The sequence below is a fragment of the Anas acuta genome, chromosome Z (genome assembly GCF_963932015.1).
Source record: "Anas acuta chromosome Z, bAnaAcu1.1, whole genome shotgun sequence".
Taxonomy (NCBI): Eukaryota; Metazoa; Chordata; class Aves; order Anseriformes; family Anatidae; genus Anas; species Anas acuta.
The window spans coordinates 50,834,203-50,847,136 of NC_089017.1; positions in this window are offsets into that span (position 1 = coordinate 50,834,203).

The following is a 12,934-nucleotide window of genomic DNA, read 5'->3' on the forward strand; positions in this document are numbered from 1 at the left end:
GGATTTAGAGTAAATATTCTGTAAGCAGCCTTGGAAGAAAGAGTTTCATGATGCCTTATTTTAAATATAAATTCTGCTAATTTGTCAGGAATAATTGGATTGGTAGAAAAGTTTCCAAGAATTAAAAAGTATACACATATATGGTGCAGAAAAATAATGATATTAATAGATGAGAACACATGAACAGAAAGCAAGTGACTTTCTTCTAACTAGGTCTCAAGGTTTGAATGGAGTTGAATGAAGTTGAATGGAGTTTGAATGGAGTTTTCCCAGTTTTAGCTCCCTCAAGTAAAAAAGGTAAAACACCTCCTCTCTTAATGAAAATTGATCTTTTTTGAGCATAAATTAATACCGTACTACCCATACCATATTTGCAATTAGAAAAATGTGAGATTTGTTTTTCCTGTCTCTTGAAAATTTTACATGTATATTATCCAGAGGCTTTTCAATCTTCTCACAGAAGAAAAAAAATAGATAAAAGAAGGAGGGAAGGAGGAGGAGGGAAGAAAGTGTAGAGAGAAAGTGTAGAGAAGGAATTGGGGGGAGAGAATCTGGGAATAAACAATTTATAACATCTACTGATGAAGATGCAATCTGAATAGTGGAAGAGCATCAATTAAAGGTTTTGTTGTGAATTATGGACAACTGAGAGCCGAGAAGTATCATCTCCCAGATGTAGGGTACCCGTTCCATGGTTGCTACTATTTACCCCTCTACTCTCATAAGTCAAAAGGGTAGTTGTCTTTTCTTTTGACACAAAATTATTTTCAACAAAAAGATCCACAAAGACCTAAATTAAACAACAACAACAACAACAAAGTGGTGTGAGAGGTGAATTCTTGCAAACTGATGTTTTTGTTGGAAAGTAAATTTCCCAGAAAGCTGCAGCTGTTTGTGTTCTCAGAGCTGGCTGCTCCTCTCACTGCACTGAAAGGGAAATTCCAAGCCACTGTGAAATAGCAAAACCTCACTTTAAGACAGTCAGAGTAGAGAGGGGAGAAAATAAATTATCAGAGAATCAGAAGGTGGTAAGTCACTGCCAGCATAAATTTATCAAGAATATAGATAATTTCAAAATGGACTATTGGATGATTTTGACATGATGAACTAAGCTATGGTCAGGAAGGTAGAGGTAAAAAAAATATATAAGTAAAGCTATAGACCTAGCTGCACGTGACATTATCATAAGCAAAATAGGGAAACGTGGTCTAGGTAAAACTATTCTAGCAGGTGAAGGTTCAAGCTGCTTGAATGGTTTATTAGTAGTCAGAGGTAGTTTACTGCCAACTCTAGAGGATATATATACAGTCCTGTCCATTATGCTTTCTTTTCCACAAGTCAGTTCATGCTTCTACTGAAGAAGAAAGCTGATTACTTGATCTGATCTTCAGATCTTAATGGATCAAGGCATCCAAGCTCAAACCTTCATACTTGAAAAACTATGCTCAGATGAATATTTGAGTACAGTGCCCCACACTTTTATCTTCATTCTTATTTTTCTGCACTCTTCCCGACCATGTCAAGGCAGGTGAGTTTTCCATACCCAAAGCAGACTACAGCTTTGATGGAGCTAATGAGCTTGGTACTAACATGAATCTGCAGTTTGGTCAGAGTTTAAGAACTGGGTATTTCTTGTGTTGTGGCTTTAGAGGAATCTAATGCTGTAGATTTTCTTGAAGAATCAACATAAACAGAGACAGGGTTTCAATGAAGAGTTGCTGTTTTTTTTCCATTATAAGCTGTGAAGGGACAAAATCAAGTGAACCTCTATGTACCTTGTTATCTAGTTTAGTTGAGGATGGACAGTTATTTATTTATTTATTTATTTATTTATTTAACATTGAACAATCATTCAAAAAAAAAAAAAAAGAAACAGTTCACTGGAATCAAAGAGCAGAGGTCATATTTCCTGTCCTACTTCAACCTTCTAATGCCTGAATTCTGTTTGGTCTGTCCGGCAAGTCAGTTACGCTGTGGGATTTCTGTAGTCAGGTGCAAGATAAATTTGAATGCCTTTCGGTCCATTTTTTTCAAAATGAGTTGAGATATGTCCTGAGGCACCCAGTATATGAAATATTAGGGTTCTGGATTCTCTTGGGAAGAAGATATTAAAAATCCAAATCCTTCACTGTTTCTGATCAGTGATATAGTGTAGTGCTTTATTGTTTTAAGTTATTATTTTTAAGTTATTATGTTCACTCTATGAAATGGATTAGTAGCAGGTTATTTATTATTATAATTCCTTCTTTTTTTTTCTTTTTTTTCTGACAGCGGAAACAGATACATACTCAGATGACTCAGATAATGCTCACAAACAACAGTTCCTTGTTATTCTCACTGTTGTCTGGCTTATGTTAGATTTACAGTTATACACTTCATTGGACTAAAAATCATGTTGAGCACTGTTCTTCATAAATATTCTTTAAACACCTCAGTGATTTCACTATCATAAAACAGAGCTTGAACTGGATCTTCTTGTCAGGTAGACCAAATAAGAGGATAAGGAAATAAGGAAGAATATAACGAAATAAGGAAGAATGATGGAACGTTGGAATGATGTTTGAATATGATATTAGATAATCATTTATTGCCAGCATGGAGAAGAACTGATTGAAGTGTTTAAGACTAGCTTTGTTCTTTTTGAACCTCGTCATATTATGTTGAAAAAGGTAGATGATTCAATTTGAAGATGAAGGACTGAGATCTGTCTTATCTCTCTTCATCTTCGTAACTGATATAGAAAAAAAAAAAAAACTTATTCTCACTACCATGTGTGGTAAATCTAATGTTAAGTATATTTTCCTGTAATTTTTGCTGCAGGAAACATTTTCTTCCACTGATATTATTTATTTTAATGAATTGATGTTTTGAGAGAATATATATGTTCTGCAAGTAATCACATGCACATTCAGAGAGCTTAATATACATTGGGTATTCCTAGATATATACGTTTTTGGAAAAATATGCACTGGTTTTACATTGATTTTGCTGTTTATGGTTTCTAACCATACAGAGCATGAGTCGTGTAATTGCAGTATACTTTTCTTTCCGTACCTCTACTTTCTACTCTGTGGCTAGTCCAGTTAAAAGCCATATTACTTTTATGAACTTTCATATTAAATTCAGCATAGGTTTTGTGGTCCAAAAGTTTGTTTCAGAGACAAGAAACTCAAGGTGAGGATTACTCTTTCAGGGATGTGTGTTCAAAATCTTCTAAAGTCAAGAAGATAAAGGAAACAGTTACAATATTTATATGTATATATGTGTGTGTGCATATATATGTATAAAATAGTAATCAATGCATAATCATTACACTTTATAATTTTGTACTGAAACTAATGTATTATTGGTTCCCATGTCACTAAGTAGAAGATTAACTAAAAGCATTGTCTAAGTTGTAGTTTGAAATCCCACTGTCTGATGTTTAAATCCAAGGGAGGGCTGTACTAAAGCTGTAGTCACCAAAAGATATTAGCATTTTCAACTAAGTGAAGAATATGTGTATCATATTCATCTTTCTAAGAGAATCAGTCAGTCAATTATTAAAGACAAAAATACATAATACTAGAGTAGTCTTAACAGTTTTTTATTTTGTATTATTATATTTTTTTCCAAAAGAAAAGTTTAGTGGCAATATAACAACAGTTGAAAGTTAAGCTGTCATTGTTTTATTATTTCTTAAGCTCTACAATGCAGGAGGTTGCAGTACTATAACATGTAATTGTGATAAATAAGACATTTCATATAATGAACTTCATAATTTATTTTTTTTTAAAGTTCAGTTGGATTTAATGCTTATGATAAAATAAGTCATTTATTGAAAGAGAAAGAAAATGCCAGAAGACAAAAATGTGTCTAACAGAGGAAAAGTATCCCTGAGGAACAATAATTACAACATGGCTAGAGGCTCAAAGAAGTTATACAGAATAACAAAAATATCTTGTTAGAAGTCAAAAGTGAGAAGTTGTCTAAATTATATACCCTTTATCTAATATGCAAATATGTCACAGCTCCTAAAAGATGACAGTTCTAGTGCATTTTAGAGTGGACTAACTCAATGTCAATATTTCTGAAATCAGTTCAGCTCCACTCACTCTAAAAATGGAAAGTAAAGCCTTAAGGTTTTATGCTGCATCTGGAATAAAAGTATTTGCAGAATCCTGAAAAGGCTACTTATCTACAATAAAGGACATAAGATGCACAGTAAAGTACGTGGTCTGTGTGTGCTGGTTTTATCTTGCTGCACAGCTGAACTCAACCACTAGCTCTCTCTCACTTTCCCTCCTAAAAGGGAAAAGGGGATAAAATATGATGAAAAGGACTCAAAGACTGATATTAGGATGGGAAGATCACTCAAAAATTTTCCTCACATGCAAAACAGACTCAGCATACAGAGATTAATAAAACGTATTACCTATTATTAACAAGCTAGAGCAGTGAGAAAAAAAAGGCAAACTAAAAACACCTTCCCCCCATCCACCCTCTTGCACCTCCTTTCCCTGAGCAGTGAAAGGGAACAGGGGAATAGGGGCTGAGGTCAGTCCCTAACACTTCCTCTCTTTTGCTCTTTCATGGTCACTCCCTGAGTGACCTTGCTCCCTGTGGGGTCCCTCCCACGGGATGCCGTCCTTCCCAAACGTAGCCTGAGGGGGCTGCCCACAGGCAGCAGCTCTTCAAGCACTGCTCCCACACGGCTCCATCCAACGGGGTCCATCCATCCATCCCCCAGGAGCAAACTGCTCCAGCATGGGTCCCCCACGGGTGGCGGCAGCTCCCCCCAGACCCCCTGCTACACGTGGGCTCCTCTCCACGGGCTGCAGCTCCGGCCCGGGGCCTGCTCCTGCGGGGGCTCTCCATGGGCCGCAGCCTCCTCCAGGCCACATCCACCTGCTCCAGCGGGGGCTCCTCCACCCATGGGGGGGCTGCAGCGTGGAGATCTGCTCCATGGGGGACCCATGGGCTGCAGGGGGACAGCCTGCTCCACCAGGGGCCTCTCCCTGCACAGCCCGCAGGGGAACTGCTGCTGCCTGCCTGCCTGCAGCACCTCCTGCCCTCCTGCGGCCCTTCTCTTGGGAGCTGCAGGGCTGCTTCTCTCACGCTTTCACAAGCCTCTCTCTCTCGGCTGCTGTTGCACAGCAGTATTTTCCCCCCTTCCTTAAATCTGCTCCCCCGAAGCCCACCCAGCAGCACTCCCTGCCTCGGCTCTGGCCAGCAGCAGGTCCTTTTTGGAGCCATCTGGAGCTGGCTCTGCTCTGATGCTGACAAGATGGGGCTGCATTCATTTCCAAACTGGCTGTCCTAAAGGCCTTCACCTTTGCATTACATTGAGGCAGCGGTGATCTCAGCCTTGTTGTAGTTCTCTGTGTAATGTAGCTCCCAAAAGAGATCCCAAGGTCCAGAACAGACATGGAAATAACTGGGGGGTTGTAAGGAAAACAATTGTATTCCATCCTACAGCAACACCAGAGCTGTCTGGAGAGTTTAGGAGTCATCTGAATTTTGTTATTTATGTTTGATCTGAACTAAGGAAGAAAGGACCAGTTACTAGAAAAGAATGCATGCCTGACAATGATACAACCAGATGGGAGGCTGCTTGATCTGGGTCTGTGGGTTTTGGATCTGTATGCTGTTGAGGAGCTTGTTGGAATTCTGATTACAGAATCAAGAACCTCCAGAAAGTGCAGGACGCCAGTGCTGGATGGAGAGCACGGCTCACACTTTGACGCTTCCTGGGACTGCCTAGCACATTAACAGGTCTCGGCCCAAAATGGCTGTGCTTCAAAAAGGTTTCCCTCTCTCAAGCATTTGCTGCTCTGCACTTCCTCTTCTTTCACTGGAGAGTCAGATCAATTGGTTGCTTTGCACTTGGGCATGTTCCTTGGAAAGCTGCTTAAACTCTCTTCAAAGCCTGGACTACCTGGGAATTGATTGCTTCCTCTAACTGGCACTGATGCTGTAGCTGGATCCCTCGAAATCCCATTTGACTGCTTCTGCTTCCTGAGCAGGTGACAGAAACTTTCACAAGCAGAGAGCAGAGAGGAAGGAGTTGGAGTTCTGCATAGGGGAAATATTTGGAAGTTTTGAAGATGTTTCCCCTGCTCAGCTGCCAACCCTACGTTAACCAATCACCTGATCTTTTGCATTCCAGTGTGAGGAAGGTTTTAGCAATTCGTGTCAATAGAGAGCTTGAAGGGAAATGCGTTCCTTTCATACCTTGTAAACTTTGATTCTTGCCCTATTTGGAAGACTGAGCCATTTATAACACCAGCAAAAGTCTCCAATCAGTTAGGAAGGAAAGTTAGTTCTGAAAATACTCAGTCACCTCTGTGCATGCCAAACCCTTAATGGCACTGTGCAAAACGCAGATTGCAGTGATGAATCGCGTTGTGGAATGAATGGCAACATACATATTTGGCTCCAGATCCAAAATGTCACTTCTTTGGCCATTTTATTTAGGGTAGCACTCCCCTCCCCTCCCATTCCCTCCCTGGCCCATTCCTTACTTCCCACCAATACCCACCCCCTCCCTCCCCTAAACTCCCCTCCCCTAAACTCCCCTAAACTCCCCTCCCCTAAACTCCCCTCCCCTAAACTCCCCTCCCCTGCACTCCCCTCCCCTAAACTCCCCTAAACTCCCCTAAACTCCCCTAAACTCCACTCCACTCCCCTATGCTCCCCTGCACTCCCCTCCTCTACACTCCCCTACACTCCCCTCTTCTATGCTCACCTCCCCTACACTCCCCTACACTCCCCTGCACTCCCCTCCCCTCCCCTGCACTCCCCTCCCCTCCCCTCCCCTCCCCTATGCTCCTCTACACTATCCTCTGCTACACTCCCCTCCCCTACACTCCCCTACACTCCCCTTCCCTAGACTCCCCTCCCCTACACTCCCCTAAACTCCCCTCCCCTACATTCCCCTACACTACACTCCCCCAAACCCCCCTACACTACACTCCCCCAAACCCCCCTCCCCTCCCCTCCCCTCCCCTCCCCTCCCCTCCCCTCCCCTCCCCTCCCCTCCCCTCCCCTCCCCTCCCCTCCCCTCCCCTCCCCTCCCCTCCCCTCCCCTCCCCTCCCCTTCCCTCTCCTCCCCTCCCCTCCCCTTCCCTCCCCTATGCTCCTCTACACTATCCTCTGCTACACTCCCCTCCCCTACACTCCCCTACACTCCCCTTCCCTAGACTCCCCTCCCCTACACTCCCCTAAACTCCCCTCCCCTACATTCCCCTACACTACACTCCCCCAAACCCCCCTACACTACACTCCCCCAAACCCCCCTACACTACACTCCCCTGCACTCCCCTCCTCTATGCTCATCTCCCCTGCACTCCCCTCCCCTGCACTCCCCTCCCTACACTATCCTCCCCTACACTCCCCTCCCCTACACTCCCCTACACTCCCCTCACTATCCTACACTATCCCAACACTATCCTACACTAGCCTACTCTCCCCTACAATGCCCTACATGCCCCTGCCCTGCCCTGCCCTCCCCTCCCTTTCCCTCCCTTTCCCTCCCCTTCCCTCCCCTTCCCTCCCCTTCCCTTCCCTCCCTTCTTGTCCTTTTCTTTCCCCCTCTCTTCTCTTCTCCCCTCTTCTTCTCCCCTCTTCTGCTTCCTTTCACGGATCTGAACGCAGAAGGGGGAGAAGCGTAACTCCAGATCGCTTCAGTCGCTCTGGCAGCTTGTGTCACTGGCTGATCCATGGGAATCCATCAGCAGCAATCGGAAGCGTTCCAGTTGCTGTGGGACCAGTCAGGGAACAGTCTCAAACTGGGAAGCGCTGACTTCCTTCCGCGGCTCAGACAGGTGACTTTCAATTTCGCCCTGGCTGGGTTGTGTCCCCTTGCTCTGTCCCCACCTACACTGCAGTTTGGTTTAGAAGCAGCAGCACGGTTTGGAAGTAGTTCCACTACTTCCATTTTCGGTGATTTGGCTTGGCTCGCCAAGTGGTTTCTGTCAACAGAACACAAGAAGGAGATTTGGGTTAGAAACAACTACATGAGGAGCTCCTTTCCACATGGGCAAGGAATATTTATCCTTTCCTAATGGAGACTACAGTGTAAGAGATAAGGACAGATCATTCCGAGAGATTTTTCAGAGAATTGTCCCTTGGGGGTGCTTAGTCCAGAGGACCAGAGTTCATCTGTCCAAAGTACACCATGGAAGCACTCTGAATTACTTCCTAACAGAAGCATGGCCTTACCATGTCTGATACGGCTTCGGCTGGTATCACTGTTCTTCTTCACTTCATAAATACCTACATTAAGTACTGTCCTATCAAGCAAATACCTTATTCTCTTGATATCTCTGAGTTGATGGAAGACCCAAGACACTTGGCTCTTCACATCATTGGAAGAACCAAGTGTACTTCCAATATTCACAGCTTCGGAGGAAATGGAGATGAGGTTGAGAGTGGATGAAAAACACCAAGTGTTCTTCCCATCTTCACAGCTTCTAAGCAAGTGGAGATGAGGCTGTGCAAGAACCAAACAAACTGCTGATCCAGAAGCAGCCTAAAGACTGTCTTTAACCAGGGCCTTGCATCCTTCATCTTGCTAACATTACTCGCCTTCAAGGGCATGATCCTTATCTTATTGACTTCCTACCACTACAGCAACGCACCTGCTTCTCTCACAAAACTTATGGGTGGGAACTGGAAAGATTCACCAGCATTCTGTATTTCACTCCTCATCTCAATTCTCTTTTGGCCTGCGAAGCTTTTCAGATCAGAGATGAAGATCAGATGTAATCTGGAGTTTGGGATACTGCAAAGGAAAAGAAGAATCATCCTGAGAACTCTTTTCAACCTCACTTGCAAGCGCCAAAGTCAAGAATACCAAAAGGAAAAAGGATGCCACTTGATCATGGTAAGCATAAATCTGAGCACAGGTCTCCTCTAACTGAAGCGAGGTTAAACAGGTTCCAAAACAGGTTAAGGAGCACACCCACAATCATTTCCATAAAACTGTGTTTTCAAACAAATGGTTTCAAGATTTAGATTTTCTTACAAGCGACGAATGAAAAGTAAATAAAGAAAAGAAAATGACCAGGACATGCAGTCTAGCTTACTCTAGCTTACTTTGCCTAGTTCAGAATCTGCGTCTTGGGTCACAATCAGGAAGCAGCATTGTGCAGAAATGCCAAAGCCTCCCCAGACTTGTTCTATCTTCATCAACAAGGGCTTTGATACTGCTGCCTCCTCAGCAACATCGGCAATTGACTAGGAAAGTTGGTGTCCACCAGGTCAAATCAGGACTAGGAAATCCCTCTTGCCACAACTGCACACTTGCACCAGAGTTGGCAGGTCAGAGCGATGGACAGAGAAGCATCTAGAAGAGTGTTAGAAAACAGACTTTAGAACAGATTTCCATCAGCCCAGGAACAATTACTTGCTCATCCCTTCAGACTGAACTCGAAGTAGAAGCAGGTGATCCCAAGCTGCATTCCTGACATCTATGCTGCAAAGTCATCAAATGGGACATGTTATTCTACCAGTCTGTAATGAACCTAAACAAGAGTTTGAGTTGAGGATGTTGGTTTAGAATCAAGCTCAAAGTGTTAGTCCTTGGATATGTTTTTGTCTGCAAGTGTTTCCACTGTTTCCCAGACAATGTCTCCAGCAAGCTAGCTGTTTGTTTCATTTGTTCTGTTCTGTTTTGTTCTGTTCTGTTTTGTTTTCTCAGTAAGGTTTCTTAGAGAGATAAGATTGAAGTGATCGTATTGCATGCCCATCCATCCCTCCCCTTTGCTTGTCCAGAGCTTTTACCTTGTCTACCACGATGCATGAACTTGGTCATAGGCACAGTTGTTTCAAAGACATTCTGCTGCTCGACCTGTTGTGAAAACAGAGAGCTAAGTATTTGGACGAGAACATGCTTCCACCTGCACTATGACCTCCACAACTAGATATGGAGCCATATCAGCCAGAAGGAAGTTTCCTTCACAGCTGCTGCTTCTTACACTATCTGGACTCTTACTTTTACTCTTACTTGCCTTTCCTGCATTAGCACAAAAAAAAAAATAAAAAATGTTGGAGATTACCTTTGCCATCTGATGTCTTCGTTTCCAGAAACTACACGGAATCACCTTTATGAGAACTGTCCCACACTGCGAGCATGGGTGTTGCAGTCAGGCCAGATATGTCCCTTCTACGTCAATAACCAAATCTGTCGAGTTAAGAACATGGAATTAATGAAAAGGAAATCCTTCTATTTTGATCTGAGTTCACTTTTTTTTTTTTTTTTTTTTTTTTTCCTAGACCAAGAAGAACCAGCAAAAGTCGGGTGAAAAATGAAATGAAAAATGTTAAGGCCAGGCAGCTTGCTCACTGCAAGTGCTAATCTGAAAGCAGATGGAGTGCATCTTCATACACTCCATCCTGAGACACTCCACTCAACAGGCCAGCCCAGCTGATGAAGTGCATTGCTGTCCTGAAGTTTCATGTGATGGGCTACTTTTCAGTCTCTTGTTTATGCTGTAGTACTTGAGGTCTACGGCAGGACCACAGCACACTCTTATTTGTCTACCCTTCTTTCTTGATCGTGTGTGGGAAAGAGAGAACGTGCAGAGGCCCTCAGCCACATGTTGCACCTGTCACTCTGTGCAGCTACATCACTGAGCCAAAGTACCAAACTTCATGCTTGTGAAAGGACTTTACACAAACTACAGAAGACTAAAATGAAGCATCCAAACACTTACAGAAGGGTGGGCCCTCTCGATGCACCTCAACGTGGGATCCACAAGTCCTCACGTGGTTTCATCCAGCACACTTCTCTGTCCCTCCTCGCTCAACTTGCTCAGAGGCAGCTGTTACCAAGGTGTCACAGTGACATCATTCAATTCTGTTGCTGAAGTCATCACCGTAGGCCCCTGGCAGCGGCAACACAACACTCTCTGTTGCTAATGCGAATGTCTCAGAAACAAGTAGAGAAGTACCACTCTCCCCAAGCTGACTTGAATTGGAGTAGTTCCAAAATTATTCTCTGCCCCCCTACATCTGGGGAAGGTGTGTGAGAAATCTTTTCCTTAAGAAAGGATTACAAGCCAAAAAAAGCTTGCTTCTGATACGTTCCCCTTCCTTTTAGAGCTGTTCACCTTTGATTTCCAAGGAAGCAAAAAGAAGGTGAAATCAACAATTCTCCTCCTCCGAGTTGGGAATATGAAATAAGCCCAATTATTTAGGAAGCCTGAAAAAGGAAACGATACATTTCCTTGTTAAACACCTTGTTGCTTCTGAAAACTTTTCCAGTCCTTTGCAGCTGCAGTGCTTTTCGGTGGGTGGGCAGCCGAGCTCCATCACGGCCACTCTCTGCCTCCCCCTCCTCAAAGAGAAAGGGAAGAAGAAAATACGATGCAAAGGGCTCAAGGGTTGAGACAAGGACAGGGAGATCGCTCAACAAGGATCGTGATGGGCAAAGCAGACTCAGCATAGGGAGACAGTAAGATTTCCTGCCTAACTACTACTACTCCCAGGCTAGACAAGTGAGAACCAAAGGAAAGAAACCAAAACCACCTTCCTTCCCCCCATCTGAGCTCTTCCAGCTCCTCCCCCCGTGCAGCGCAGGGGAACAGGGGGACTGGACTGGGGGTTGTGGTCAGTCTGTAGCACTTCATCTCCACCACTCCTTCTCGGTCCCTCTCTGCCCCTGCTCCACGTGGGCTCCTCTCCACGGGCTGCAGCTCCGGCCCGGGGCCTGCTCCTGCGGGGGCTCTCCATGGGCCGCAGCCTCCTCCAGGCCACATCCACCTGCTCCAGCGGGGGCTCCTCCACCCATGGGGGGGCTGCAGCGTGGAGATCTGCTCCATGGGGGACCCATGGGCTGCAGGGGGACAGCCTGCTCCACCAGGGGCCTCTCCCTGCACAGCCCGCAGGGGAACTGCTGCTGCCTGCCTGCCTGCAGCACCTCCTGCCCTCCTGCGGCCCTTCTCTTGGGAGCTGCAGGGCTGCTTCTCACCCGTCTCTCCCAGCAGCTGATGAGCATTTTTTTTTTTTTCTCTTTCTTAAATATGCTCTCACAGAGATGTAGACAGCATTGCTAAATGGCATGGCTCTGGCCTGCAGCAGGTCCCTTTAGGAGCTGGCTGACACTGCAAGTAACCCTTGTCTAACATGGGGCAGCTTATGGACTCTTCTCACAGAGTTCTGCAGCCCTCTGCTACCAAAATCTTTACACATAAACCTGTGCTGTTTTGTAGAAGCTGATATTGCAGAGAAAGTTATAAAGATTTGTACAATTATTTGCACCAAAAATCTTGCAGTTTGAGTCTTCATATTTTATTATACACAGTACCTAAAAATGTATCTTTTGGAGACAGATGTGTCAGGAAATATTATGGAAAGGTGACTTTTATTTTTCATGATAGAATAAAGCATACAATTTATGTGTCAGTTTCAATTTCTGCAATGTTACCATTTCCTATTAATCAAAGAGGTGAAAATCCACTAAGTAGGACTATTTGCCTGTTCTTCTCCCTTGTCTCTCCCTGTTCTTTTTTCTTTATAATGTTACTTTACCTTCCTTCAACTCTTTTACATATTTGTTGAAAATGACTTTGATATACACCATGGTAGGCACACAAAAGATTCTCATAAATTTATAAACAACACTGTCCCAACATGGTGCAGAGTCTGCCTTGTAAGCCCTAACCCAGTGGCTGCAAATCACTGTCAGACTCCTCCTTTAATTTGCACTGCAGGGAGTGATGCTGAAGGGGATATACATGATCTGGGAACTTTTCCAGAATCACATTGAGGTAATTCAAACACTCCATATGGACGGCACTAAACAGGTCCTGCAGCTTGCCATAATGCTTTTGGGAGCATGTCTGATAAAACTGCTGCTGGTGCTGTTGCATCTGTAACAGTGATAACTGGAAGAAGGGACCAGGGATGAAGGTAAAAAAGATACAGCTTTATTTATTGCTTATGCTGTATT